Genomic DNA, 14,438 nt, shown 5'->3' on the forward strand with positions numbered 1-14,438 from the left:
TAACTTTAGAATGACCCAAATCATGTATCAGGAAAGAAATTATCAATTTAGATGTGTTGTTTCAGCTTAATAATTTTTCTAAACATAGATAAATTTACTATGTTACATGGAAATGCTTTAACATTTCCAAAAACAGATAAATGTTTTCTATTTTAAAAAATTAGAAAGCTGTTTTAATTTATTATTGCCAACCAAGAAGTAAATTTGCAAAAAAATGTCAGCACAGATTCTGCTATAAGTGAAATCGTATCCAAAAACCAAAAAAAAAAAGTAAAGACTACACATTTTTCTCAATATTAGACAAGAGTATTTTTTAACAATATGTGTACATTTTAGCCATTGCTCTAATTTTATGTTTTCCCAATTGGAAGGTTTTTATCACTGGTCCGAAAGAAAATTTAAAAAATCACGGTAAAAAAACTTTTTAGGTATAATTGCCTTTATTATTGAGCAAACTTACCAAATCATAGATCAGTGAAGTGGACTAAAGAGTTGCGGGTTCAAAGCCAGACGGTCGAAGATGCTCTGTTGTGTGGACAAACAGGTATCATTCATCTCTAGAGAGTGAGAGAAGATTCCCTGCTGAAAAGATCAAGAGGTCATACAAGCGGCACAACTTGAACCTAAGGCAGGGAAAATTACATAGATATTAAAACAGGCAGTTTAATTAAACAAACCTAAATAATAAACATTACTATTATGTTTCAAATATGCATTTTATTTTTTACCAAATTACAGTGCATTCTACCCTAGTTCCAAAAATAAATTTGAAAAATATCATATATAGATATACCTATATCAGCGAACCACGGCAACATACAACTGAAAGTCTTGTACAACTATTTAAACTTTTATTAAAGTTAAGTTCCTAACCTTGAACTATATTTCTTGAGACAAAATTAAAAATTATGTAATCGAAAAAGTCAATTTTTTTAACAGATGCAAACAAATCAAATTACTGAAAGATATTAATGAGAAGTTTAGATTAAACTCATATTTGCCATAATATCAAAATACTCTTTATAATTATAAATTATCTTTTTCACATTTAGATATAAAATAGAAAATATTAAAACATTTCAAATTTTGTTTTTGAAAATAAGAAAATATAACAACATACACTATAATAATATGCTATTATAGGGATTTCGTTAGTTGAAGAGATTTCTTTTTTTCCTCAAATCTATGTAGTTAGTTGAGCATTTTTCTATGCATCAAAATCTTGAAGGCATATATGCTTTTTATTTAAAATACTAACAAGCAATTACTACTCCAGCAAGTAGGATGATATAATAAGTAACCTTTCAGATTATGTAATCTTTTGTGGTTATGATAATTTTTACAGATACAATTTTAAGCAATTATTATAGAATTAAGTATCTTTTCAGTTCCAGCCATTATATTGCAATTATCTCAAATAACTTGGATAAGCACAAATCACAAATATATCTAATTGCAAATAAATATTTAATATTACATACAACTTTGAACAATTTCGTATACAACCGCTGGAATCGCAATACAGAGAAAATACACAGCACAACAGAGATAAAGACACTATTTATGCTTACTTTAATAACTCAGTACCTTTACTTTCTTAAACTGATGTCAAGTGCCAACTACTGTTAAGTGCACCAGAAAAAAAAAAAAAAAAAAAAACAGCGTCAGAGAGCATAAACTTACTACAACCCTCTTTTGCTACGGTACCTATCCATTTCCTGAGTTTGGATTTTCCTGAAAAGTAATATGTTATATGCACTTGAAATATTGAAAATATTTGTGAATTCATGAAATTATTTTCATCAAAACATCACTGTTTAAAAAAAAAAAATTGTAAAGAATCAAAGTGTCTATCTTTTTTCCTCGAAGCCTCAAAATGTTCAGAAATTGTACATATCTGATTCAAAACTGAATTGTTCAATATATTATCTGGTTGTTGACATAAATTAAATATTTATATTCCCGCCTCACAAATAAGCGTTATACTTGACAGTAAATGACAATTATTCTAACTATATTCTAACTTATTTTTTCAAGAGCACGGGAAGAATTTTCAAGGGAAAAAAAAGAATATTTTATATGTTTTTATCTTGCTCGATGCCTGAAAACAGCTAAAATGCTATTTCCCTGTACTATATGAAATCTCTGCAAGATAAGAAAATATAAAACAAAGCAAAATAGCTGTAACATATACTTCTTCTGCTCCATGTGTTTCGCGAAGAGGAGGAGCCTTTTACAAAGATCTCTTTTCTTTTTTACTATTCCAATTACTTAATATAGTGTAATGTGTTTTGTTTGTTTGGTTCATGTTTGGTCATGTTTTTTTCTACTTGATTTCATTTTAATAAATTTCTTTCTATCATGTAAAGAAATGTAAACTTTGGTTCAAAAACCAGTTCGAGTGTTTAAGAACATTATTTGTGCTTTTTTAGCTGCCAAAGGTGAATCTACTGCGATTTTGAAAGGTACCGTTTTATAATCATTCCCCCCCCCCCCCAGTTGGAAATTTATTTCATGTTCTACATCTATTGTATCTGTGAAGGTAGAATTATAAGAACTCTTTACAAAAATGACTTGTGATTTCTGTCTGTTTCTCGTCACTTCGAACAAAAGAAGCGGCGCCATTTTAAACTAAAGACTGGCTCCGTCGGTATCTTATTCTGTCTCTGAATTTTTCTCATTTCATTTTCATAAAACAATGAAATCACTCAGCTTTTTAGTTCGAAACTATAAGTTAAACAGCATTTATTGATATTCGTATTAGAGATGCACCAAACGCCATATTTTGCCAAATATCGAATATTTAGTAATATACTACAGTTTATCATTGCTTAACTTTCTTTACAATGATCAATTTTTTGAATTGTTTTTAAACAATAATTGATGTTTCATACGGTGTAAAACTTTAAGTGAGTTTAATGTGTCATAATATTTGAGAAAATGTCAAAAGCAACATAATTTAAATTTAATGTTTGAGTGGATTGAATTTAATCTACATTGATCATAATTTTTGTACTTTGGTACTTTTCTATAACTTTCTTTTGTTGCATGGGAAAATATGTGTTTGTTTATTGTTGAATAGTCGAATGTGTTAACTGTTTGATTTGGGAATTTGGTTTGTATTAAACCAAACCAAATATTCGATGACACTGTTTTCGGTCATACTCTTAATTTTTCATTATTTTATACCAGGACAGAAAATGGACCAGTAAAAGTGTTTAGAGCTGTAAAATTTTGTAGTGGACCAGTGACCAGATGATGTTTGTATACTGTGTTGCAAAATTCAGTCTTGTAATTTTTTTTGCAATATTGTGTTCCTCCCTCAGTTTGGGCTCCTGTAGTAGCCACGAAGGTGATTAGCTGTTCAAAACTTCTTTTTTTTTGACATTTTGTAGCATTGTAAGCTCTGCTCAGGGTTCGTACAGGTCATGTAAATCCTGGATAGTCATAGGGAAAAAACAAATTCCAGATATGGAAAATCGATATTTTCGTTCAAAGTCCTGAAAGTTTATTTGAAGTACGGATGCCCCGATAAGTAAATATGCTGATTAATCGGCGAGTCGCAATTATTATTTTTGATTCTGCCGATTTCTTGATCATATGTTTTCTCTTATTTTGACTTTAGAAATAGTCGTAAGTTCATTACTAAGAGACTATTTATTTTTCTCCACTTAAGAGAAATTATTTTCTCAAATAATTTTTAAATTTCATTCCAATTTTTTATCCCGCTATCACACTATTGTTCATAAAATTACATTATGCAAACTAAACATGAAAATATTAAGGGTAGTCTCTGGTCAGCAGGATAATTTAGGAGCACTTATAATTTGTTTTTTAACTATAAGTAGCCATTTAATGCAATGAAAATTAAAAAGTTATCTAAAAGCACTAATGGTTAAGGAGAAAAGTATCAACACATAAAAGAAGTTGTTGTTGCAACGTTGTATACATAGTTATTATATTCAAAATTATAGAAAATTTAAGGAAAACATAAAATTACAAATAAATAAATAACATTACTTCAGCCATCAGTTTTTTCTTCTTTTTTATGTATGTTAATATTTTTTTATAATGAATTCATAAATAATAATTAAACTTTTGTTGAATCAAAAATAAAAGTAGATTGTAAAATGTAGAGACATACGGAGTACTCGGTAAGCACTCGGTACTCGGCCTACTGGGCCAATTTGCCGAGTACTCGGTACTCGGCCCAATTTTGATCAGATACTCGGCCAATACCGAGTAGTTGCAAAAAATTGAATATTGTCTAAGACAGATATTAAAATTTATTAAAAAAAAATGCAATCACATATAATATTCTGCAATCATTTACAAGTCAAATTTAAATTTTGAGAATAATAAAGTTTGTAATACTTCAATGGAATTAATCTTTGTTTCAATGTCCCCAAAGTTAATAAAACTTATTTATTAAAAATTGTGCAAAGAAAGTAAGTGTAGAAAACATGGAATTTTTATATTAAAAATGGATTTTTGCTACAAACAAAAATTAGTTATAAGAAATATAAAAGTACCTTTGCTTAAAAAGTAAATGGAAATAAAACAATGTTACAAGCACAGTGCAGACAAGTGTTTTGGCATTACAAGGAATTCCTTTTTCAATGCACAAAATGTTAGCTCGTTGATTTAAAGGGCATCCGACAAAAGTCGGATTCTTCCGTCGAATGTCTTTACATTCTTTAGCTCACATTTTATAGGCTGAAAAAGACGTTCCTTGTAACACAGAAACACGTGTCTGCATTGTTCCTGCACATTTGTTTTATTTGCTTTTAAAAATTATTTATGTTTGGTGGACTAGAAGTATAATAGATTGGTATAATTTGTTTTGATTAATCCTACCTTTTATTTTATTTATTTTTAATTTAAAAAATATTTTTTTCGTAAAATTTTTGACTTAATCAAAATTTTTTAAATAATGCGTAATTAAATTTCAGCAGGAATTTAGTTTTAAAAACTATTATATGGACAAGGAGGTCTATACAACTATTCCAATAAGTTCAAAATTCATCACATGTGTGTTGGTGGTTCTTCTTAAAGCATAATCGGTACTGGGTAACTTGGCCGAGTATTCGGTACTCGGCCAAGTACTCGGTACTCGGATACTCGGCCAAAGTGCTACTCGGTACGTCTCTAGTAAAATGTATAATGTAATCATATGTATGCAGTTCTATGCTGATTAATTAATTGGGACAAGCTCAAAAGTTTTCACAAATCTTGTTCAATTGGTATCGGTCAACTCAACCGGGGTTGGTTTTTGGACTGTCCGAAACTGGTTTAGGACTGGATAGGTGGTAAAGCTCAAAACTCGCGGTCGCCAGTCGCCAAATGCGACCAATTTTCAAATTTTGGCGACCATTATTTTCACTTCAGTCGCCAATATGGCTACCATTCGCCAATGCAACCTTCCCTGACCTATAGTCTTGACATATGACCTTTCCCCAAATTCTTTTGTCCACTAAAAGTTCGGCTATCGGATCGCCGGGGTGAAGGAGGGAAGGGGGGGGGGAAGCATTGTCCAATTGGGGCTAATTGTGCTATGTGTTCTTGTTCTGAATAGAAAATAAAAATCGCAATCACGACGGCAAATTCGTTACAAAACTTCTATTTCGAAAACTCGGCTTTCTTTACACGCGATCGTAAAAATCGATCGACAAATTCCATACACCAATTTAGTAAATTATGCTTTTTTGATCTTAAATTCATTTTTCAACTTTATTTCTCCTTAACAAATGGCTATTTCTTCGTTTTGCGGTATTTTTAAACTACGCGTTTTCAAAATGGCGTCGCGTTGCTATTGTTCATTTTTACCAGTTAAGAAGAAAATATTCTTTTCAAAATAAAAAGAATTGAAAAGAATTAATCTTGTACATTTGGTTTACATATGAATAAAAAAAATGGCGCCTTTGAGTCAAAATGCACCGAGACAAGGTAAAAACGATATCGCTAAAAAAAAAAAGCAAGATTTTTGATTTTTTGTTTTAATCATATTGTTTGTTTTTCTTTTTTTTTTTTTTTCTTTTTAAAATATAAAACCTACTGGAGGAGAGGACATATCCGTTTATTTATTTTATTTCTCCTTAAAAAAGGTGTTATTTTTAAGTTTCGCGGAAATTTTCAAAATGGGGCCGCGTTGTAGAGTGTCCATTTTCACCAGTTAGAAGAGGAAAATGTGTGTTCCAAAATAAATAAAGAGAAGTACAATCGTATTTATAAAACACATAAATAATAAAAAAAAAACGGCACCTTTGCGTCTAGAGAAGGTGGAAAGAATACGGCTGAAACCATTTTTTTCTTCTGCTGGATCTTTTACTTCATTTTTTGTTTTTTTTTTTCGTTTTGTTTTATATTGTTTACTTTTCTTTTAATTATTCATTTTTTGACACTCAGGCTTCGATTTTTATAAAATTCTGCATGCATTTGTAAAAACAAAAAAATATTTTTGTAGAATCGCAAATGGTTTAGGTTTTACATTCTGTTCAAGTTTTTGGTATTTTGTTGTTTTCTTTATCAAGGAACTAACTCGTGTTTTGGTTGAAAGCTATGATGTTTCTAGAAGTTTTGAAAGCTGAAAAAAATTAATAATAATAATGATAATCTTTTTTTTTATTTATTTTTTTATCGGGATGTGTTTTGCTTAAAGATAAATTAATGCAGATTATAATTTGCAAAAGATGTGTTAAACAATATCTGGGCAGGGGTGCCCGTTCCCCCCAAGTTCAATTCCCCCCCTCCAAAATTTTTCCTCAACCCTCTTTTCCTTTTTTGTTTTTAGCAAGTTTTTTATTTTTTTTAAATATTTTTTATTTACTTATTTATTTTTAATTACTATTTTATAAGAAACGTTCTTTGCTACGCCAATGACGTATACACACATACTAAATAAATAAACGGAATAAAATTAATTAAAAAATTTAAATTAAAATAAAATTCGGCTATCATTTTTTGAGATTTGGCTACCATTTTGTGAGGATCTGGTAGCCATTGGCTACCAATTCAAAATTTGAGTTTTGAGGTATAATAGGTGGTTTTTAACATAATCAATTCGTATTTACTGCAACATTCACAATGCATAAATATAGATATTAATGAGGTTTAAATATATATATAATGAGTATTTGATAATATTTTTCTCCAAAATCTTAATTAAAAAAATATTTTACTTAAAAAAATTTCCAATATCTATTACATAAAAACTTCCTTATGTAACAGTTGGTTACGTACGATAAAGGGAAATTCATGACACTACCAAGAGAAGTAATTTTAGTTCCATTTGTAACAAAGGAATGTTGTTAAAATGTGCAATATTTAGGTGCAAAAAAAAAAAAAGATGCTTAATTTTTAAAAAAGTTTTTGCAAATAATATTTACATGATGTTTTAAGGAATTTTTTTTTCAAATCATGGATTAAAGAACAAGAAGTTGATGACTAAACACTTACATAATAAAACTTGTGCTATTCTGTTTTTAGTTCATATTGTTAATATAATACGTTCTGTAACTAGAAAAAATTGTAATTTTTTGTATTTAAGTCAATTTTTTTAAATTTTTATTTTGCACACATGCATAAATGTCAAAAAATTTGATTTATGTGGGAAAAAAAACCCTCCTGTATACAAATTGAAATTTTTAATGAAGAATTTAATTTTTACGTAACTAGATTAAAATCAGCTGTAGAAATAAGTTACATATATATTTATACTTGAATTGGTCACGTTGGATAAATATTAAATACATGAAATACATCGCCAGCTCAGTCAATTCCAGCCGAGGACTGCAGTTTCGTGCTTATTAGCACTCATCAGCCCGGCATAGGACAGACCGAGCTGGAGGTGGAAAACCTCTTAAGGAAGCCAAGAGTGCCAAACAAACTGGTAGCTAATATAAAATTAGCACTGACCAGACGAGTGACCGAAACAATGGTTTGGTTACGAAACTGTTGTCCTCGGCTGGAATCGACTGAGCTGTCGGTGTATTTCATGTATTTCTGCCTTAGCCCTGGCTATAGGGCGGTAACTTACTTAATATTAAATAATCAAAAAAATAATTTTGACACATTTTGTTCTGTTTTTGATATTTTCTCACAAAACGTAGTTTCTCAAAAAATAGTTTTAGGCACAAGGGTTTTGATTCGACATTGCGTTCGAGAATCGATGCTACTCTATTTCCCCCTATGTATTTGAATTTTTCAACTGTGCAATGACATATTTTTGAATGTGGGGGGTAATGTCGCGACCCCCTTGGAGGTGGCCGCCCACAGGTTGGGAACCCCTGGACTAACAGAAATTAACGAGGTTTTATTTTTAAGGGGGATAATGCAACTGTTACTTGAAACCTGGCACTTCTCAATGCTCTCTATTTTTTTCTACTCTTATTCTATTTTTCTCTTTCTAGCTTTATTCTGAACTAACTTTGGTAATTTAGCTAGGTTTTTATGAATGAATGAATTTGTTTCTCAGCCTCTGCTCTTTTTAGCTTTTACTTCGTTTTAATTTCTGTAATCTTCATTCCTTTGTTTTTTATTTTATCTCGCCTCCTTTTTTGCCTTTCTGCAGCGGTCGGTGCCATTTGCGCAATTTGTTTACGATTTAAATCTCGGACTCCCCGATATGAAACTTTTGTGTGCTGTTTAGTTAAAATGTTCGATTTGGGAGGAACTTATTTTTGAAATGTTTGCGAATAGGATAATGTATATTGTTTAAAATCGGTTTGAATACATAACCTATGCTCTATCTTTTGATTCTAATTACAGGAACTGCAATTGCAGGCACTGGGAAGTAAAAACAAAAGAAGATATTTAATTACTTCTGGGAAAGAGTGAAGAAGTAAAATCCAGGAAAGATGAACTCCGTAAGTGAAACTACTTTTGTTTGAATTTTTTCTTTTAAAAACAGAACTGACGGCAAGGTAACCCAATGTTTTGGAATGCCTGCACTAGACATCGATGTTGGAAATTAAAACATCGATGGTATTGATACATCGACCAAAAACATCGATGTTTTAAAACATCGATCTTTTTGTCAATATTTAACATACATTTTTTAATATACTACACTACAAACTTACATAGATGATAATCTCTAACAAATGTTTCTTAATGGATCAGGGAATTCGTTTGGCATTGCGTCTAATTTAAGCAATACAAAAGAATGCGAACCCCACGAATATATTGAAACTACTGAACTGCAAATCATGAATACAATTTCATAGGAATAATTTCGCAACATCTTGGTACAATAATAAGACAAAATATGATAATAAGACATGCAACAATTAATAGAAACTAGTTAAATTTGCGAAAAAATATATCATAGAACTTACAGTCAGTTGTATGATGAGAAATGCACGCTCTTTTAACCCTGGTAAAAAATTTAAAAGGAGTTTTTTGAAAAGAATGACGTTCACGGGCTCGTCCGTACGCTCCTTCGAAACTCCTCCAATACTCCTTCATTTAGGAAATTTTTTTCAAGGGCCCTTCAAACTCCTTCATTTTGGTTTTAACTCCTTCATTTTTAGTTCAAGACTACATAATCTACCTCTATGACAATAACTTAAAATACTTTGATTGACAACTAATGTCATGACGAGGATGATTTTTATGTAGTCATTTCGTGCATTTATTTTTTTCAAAAAGATGTGATTTACAAATTGATCATAGTTAAGTCATAAAAGTTGAAGGTGAAAATTTTATTAGAAGAGTAAAACATTTCATAACTTAAGTAAAACATGTTGGTGATTGGCCTATTTTTTTTTTTTTTTTTCAAGTTTTATGATTACTGTTTTTCCCTCCTCCACACTCTCAGCAGCAAAAGTCAGGTTGTCTAATCATTATTTAAATATTTAAAAATATAAGTAGATGTACTATATTAAGTGATTGTGTTAAAAAAACAACTGTTTAGTAAATTAAAGTTATGATATTGTAAAATAAAAATTGTCATCCACAAGTATGTCTTGCTTTCAGGAGGAGACGGGCTCATGAAACTGCGACAAGGGGAAGAGAGAGGGTGACAAAATGACATCGCATAGTTATTGTAACAGTATGTTTGTAAAAAATTTGACATATGACAGGACACAGGAGAAGGAGTTGGCTGAAGTTTGACACTTTGTGATAAAGAGGAAGGGGTCAAATTTGTTGGAAAAAAGTGTGACATTTGATGACAGCCCCCTTAGTACTCCTCTAAAATCTCATTTTACTCCTTCAAAACTCCTTCATTTTCTTTCTGAAATAGAGTACGAACCCTGCGTTCACAGGCTCGATACCGAATAGGCTTCCACATGCAATGCACTAAACAGCGGAAAACCGCAATTTTTCGACTGGGATCAGTCTGGCTTTGGGGTGCAGATATTATCTTGAATGGATCGTGGGCTTCTTCAGTGTAGGGAAGAAAATGACGTTAAAAAGTATTTTGAAATGAACCCTAAGTTTTGTGTGTTTGGAGACTCGTTGAGGTGACACTTGCTGAAAATTAAATTCCAGTTTATCAACCTTTTTTCCCTCCCTTACATTTTCAATTTGAACACAAACTGTTTGATTTCTTTTCTACGTCATATTCCACATTTTCGTATGCAAAAATGGGTTCACCAATATGTATCGGTCGATATGTAGGGTAACGACCCCAGTAATTGGCACTTTAAGAGTTTGTCCTTAAACATACCTCTGTTTTTATTACTTAGAGAAAAATATTCCCTTGCAATTATTTTTGTATTAAAGAATGCACATCTGTGCATCTATTTAGTTCACTAAAGTCAAAAATATTTGAATTTATATGTTTTTAAATCTATATCTATATATATATATGTATATATATATATATAAAGTTAGCAAAATCACCAGTAATTGGCACTTGATACCCAAGTGTATGACACCTTGTGATCCAGTAATTGGCACACGTTAATAGAACTGGAAAATCACTTTTAGATTACATAAAAATTTTATCATCATAAGAAACATAATTAATGTTAATTTAAAGTAATTAAAGTACATAAAGGTAACTTTACATAAATTAATGTTAAATCACACATTTTAATGTTGAAAAGGTATTTTAGAGAAATAAAAATAAATTCGGAGTGTTGCATGGAAAAAAAATCATTAGTCGGTATGCAGTTTCGATTTTTTGAATTATAGCTATTTCCACAGATAAAGGAACATTGACCCAATGATTCCAAATGACTATAAAAAATAAACCGATTCTCTGCAGTCGCAATATCTGACTGATGGCCGAACATATTGTTTTTTTACTGTTTCTCTTAAAAATTTAACAGTATATTCCGCAGGGTTCAAATCAATAGTAGAACCCATATAATATAGTTGCTGAAAAAGTATCAGAAATCAAACTAGTGTCACATTGCACAACACATTTGTGTTTATAGGCACATGTGCCAATGACTGGAGACTAGCAAAACTGAAGCACCACTAAATGGCGTCCATCATTATTTCAAAAAACCAAAAAGGGAAAAAAATATATTTCTACCCACTCAAAGTATCACCTTTCAATTAAACAAAACTTTTGACAACAAAATTTTAAAATATATTTTAAGTCGGATTTTAATGGATTGATGCGCATGCTTCCCTTAAGCCAGAGAAGAAGCTTTTGCAACAAAAATGAATGATTTGACACAAGCCACAATTGTTTCTCTTTCCTACACACTTCTACCGTTTAGTAAAATAAATTGAAGTTATAATATTTAAAATGTACATTCAGTAGGTATATAGCCTTCGACTTTTAAAAGATTGTGTACGAATCTAATTTTAGTACATTTTTGTTGGAAGTGCCAATCACTGGTGACCTGCCAATTACTGGGGGTGTTACTCTACCATGATATTTAATAGGACGATATGTATCCAATATTTATTTTGAAAATATCACCATATCTAATGTTTACGATAGTTGTTTAAGAAACTATTTTAAAATGATGTGAGTGAAAATCCAATTTTACAATTCTCGAGGGATTGGGTTAAAAAACGTGTGATACGGGAAATAAGTAGCAGCAAATCTGTTGACGGGATTTGATGAAAAATCTTTAAATGCAGGAAAAACGTAAATTCGGAGGACGTAAAATCGGGCTTTCGATTGTATCGAAGTGATTCATTCATTATTAAAAATAGGGAGAAATGTAGAATGTATTTAGAATATGGTTTATTATATCATGTAATATTATGTAATAGTTTCAAGATCGCATTTTAGGGGAGGGTTTTTAGGGTTTGAACCTCCTCTGAATTTTTTCAAAACTGTTTTTAAAATTTCTTTTCGTTACATTTTTTGTTGAATTTTTAAATTATAACCTTTTGGAGAATCGTACAGCTCTCAAATCCTGCTTTATCTGCAGTATTTATTTTTACTGTAGTTACTACGAATATCATTTCTTTCGAAGCAATACAGTGTTTTCCTCCAGATTTTGAATGCCTAAAACACATAAAACATCCAAATTTTTTTGAATTTGAAAGTCTCAAACTCTTATATAACATATTTTAAAGGTGTCAAAAATTATTAAGTTAAGGGGTGCGTATATTCCAATGTGTAGCATCTGTTCTTTTGAGTTAGAAAAAGACATAAAATATTTAGCAGGGGTAATGTTGTGTACCCATCACATTTTTTATCTTCTAAATTTAATAGCTACATCATTTTTAGCATTCACATCTTTTACATACGTAAAGTGACACCCCCTCATTTAAATAAAGTATTGTAACAAAAATCATCAAAATACAGTAGGCGCCGCTTAATGTGAACACTTTGGGACAAATATAATTCGATAACAATAACCGACCGATAACAATAACCGAAAAGAATCCAGGAGACACAAAATAATGATTTTTTTCCAATTACGATGCATTTATTTTGGCAACCTCAAGTTAAAATCACAATGAGTCAACTGAACACAGTTTCAAATTACAAATTATTAAATTAACAGAATGAAAATATCTGAATTATGAAAAGTTAAAGCTAAATTATGCAATTATTAATCACATAGTAATTAGGTGAAGTAAAACATGACCGTTTTCCCTGACATTCGTAAACCAGTTTCAAAGCACATTCAGCTCTTCTATCTTTTCCAGCATGGTTTTGTTTGTTGTTTAAATTTTAATTTAACTTTGCTTTTTTCTCAATCTCGACACAATTCTTTAATAGTTTACGAAGTAATGGCAACAATAGAGGTCCTACATAAATGCCATGTCCAGCGACTGAATTTTTTTGGGTGCCAAAGAAAGTTTTCTTAGGGGGAGTTTGTGGTCACTGGGGGGCGAACTTTCTGCAGCTTCATTCCCAGTGATTGAAAACCACAAAATGCTACACAGAATGTTAGTCTCGTCAGGGTTTGCCTATGGATTTCTGTTAATTGAGGAACAAAAACGGGGAAAAGATTGAAAGTATATGAAAAAGTGATAACAATAAACGAAGACGCCGATTACAATATACGACTTTTTAAACGTGTGTTAACGTACAAGTGTTCCAGGACTTCGTGATTCTGATAACATTAAGCGAATGATAACATAAACCGTGATCACATTAAATGGCGCCTACTGTATAGAGCGCTGTAGACGATGATCACCGATTAAAAAAAACACCAACCACTCATTTTCTCAATACAGTAATACACAGGCACACACAAATAGACAACATTTTTGTATCGTTCAAATTTTGGAAAGCACTGCTTTGTGATACAAAACAAATGCAGGATAAAATGTCAAAATGACGCGATGCTCCGACAAAACATCGAAAACTATCGATGATTTAAAAAAATTTGTTGCCATCTTCTGTTTGCGTACAAATAAAATGTTTGTAAGAAATTTAAACGAGGCCTTTACAATGAATTTTAACCACGGTTTTCAAAAAACAGTTCTGGAAAGGGACATTTCAAACCAATCTTTCCCATTAAGAAAAATATGCAACACTCAAATTTATGATTGAAAGCTAGTTAGTTATATAAGAGAGAAATTCTCGATTTGACTTGAGCGCACTTTTCTTCGTTTGTGAAATCTTTTTCTTCGAATAATTGAAAACTGCAGGTATACTTAAATTGTTCTTTCCGACCCAGAAAAGTTATTTTGTCCTTTTGAGTGCATTCTGAAAAGTGCTTATGTTTTTATAAAAATTCTGTTATTCTGACATGATACTTGAAAGCAAACTTTTTCCTGTAATATTATTCACAGTATGTCTGCCTGACTGTTTAATAGTCTTATCAGGCTGGAAATATTTAAACGGAGAAAACGAAGAGAAATGAATTCACCGAAAGTTTTTCACAATAATTATGATCATACGAGCTATTCTACTTTACAAAAAGCAAAATGTGAGGTGTTGCTTAGGGGAGGCAAATAGTTAAAAACAACCGAAAACTTGAGACTTTAATTCAATCGTTTTTTTTTCTTGCCGTGTCGAGACATTTGTATAGAGTATTAGATATAGTTTGTATATTGTGTCTTGCAGA

Source organism: Uloborus diversus, chromosome 4 (assembly GCF_026930045.1).
Source record: "Uloborus diversus isolate 005 chromosome 4, Udiv.v.3.1, whole genome shotgun sequence".
NCBI lineage: Eukaryota > Metazoa > Arthropoda > Arachnida > Araneae > Uloboridae > Uloborus > Uloborus diversus.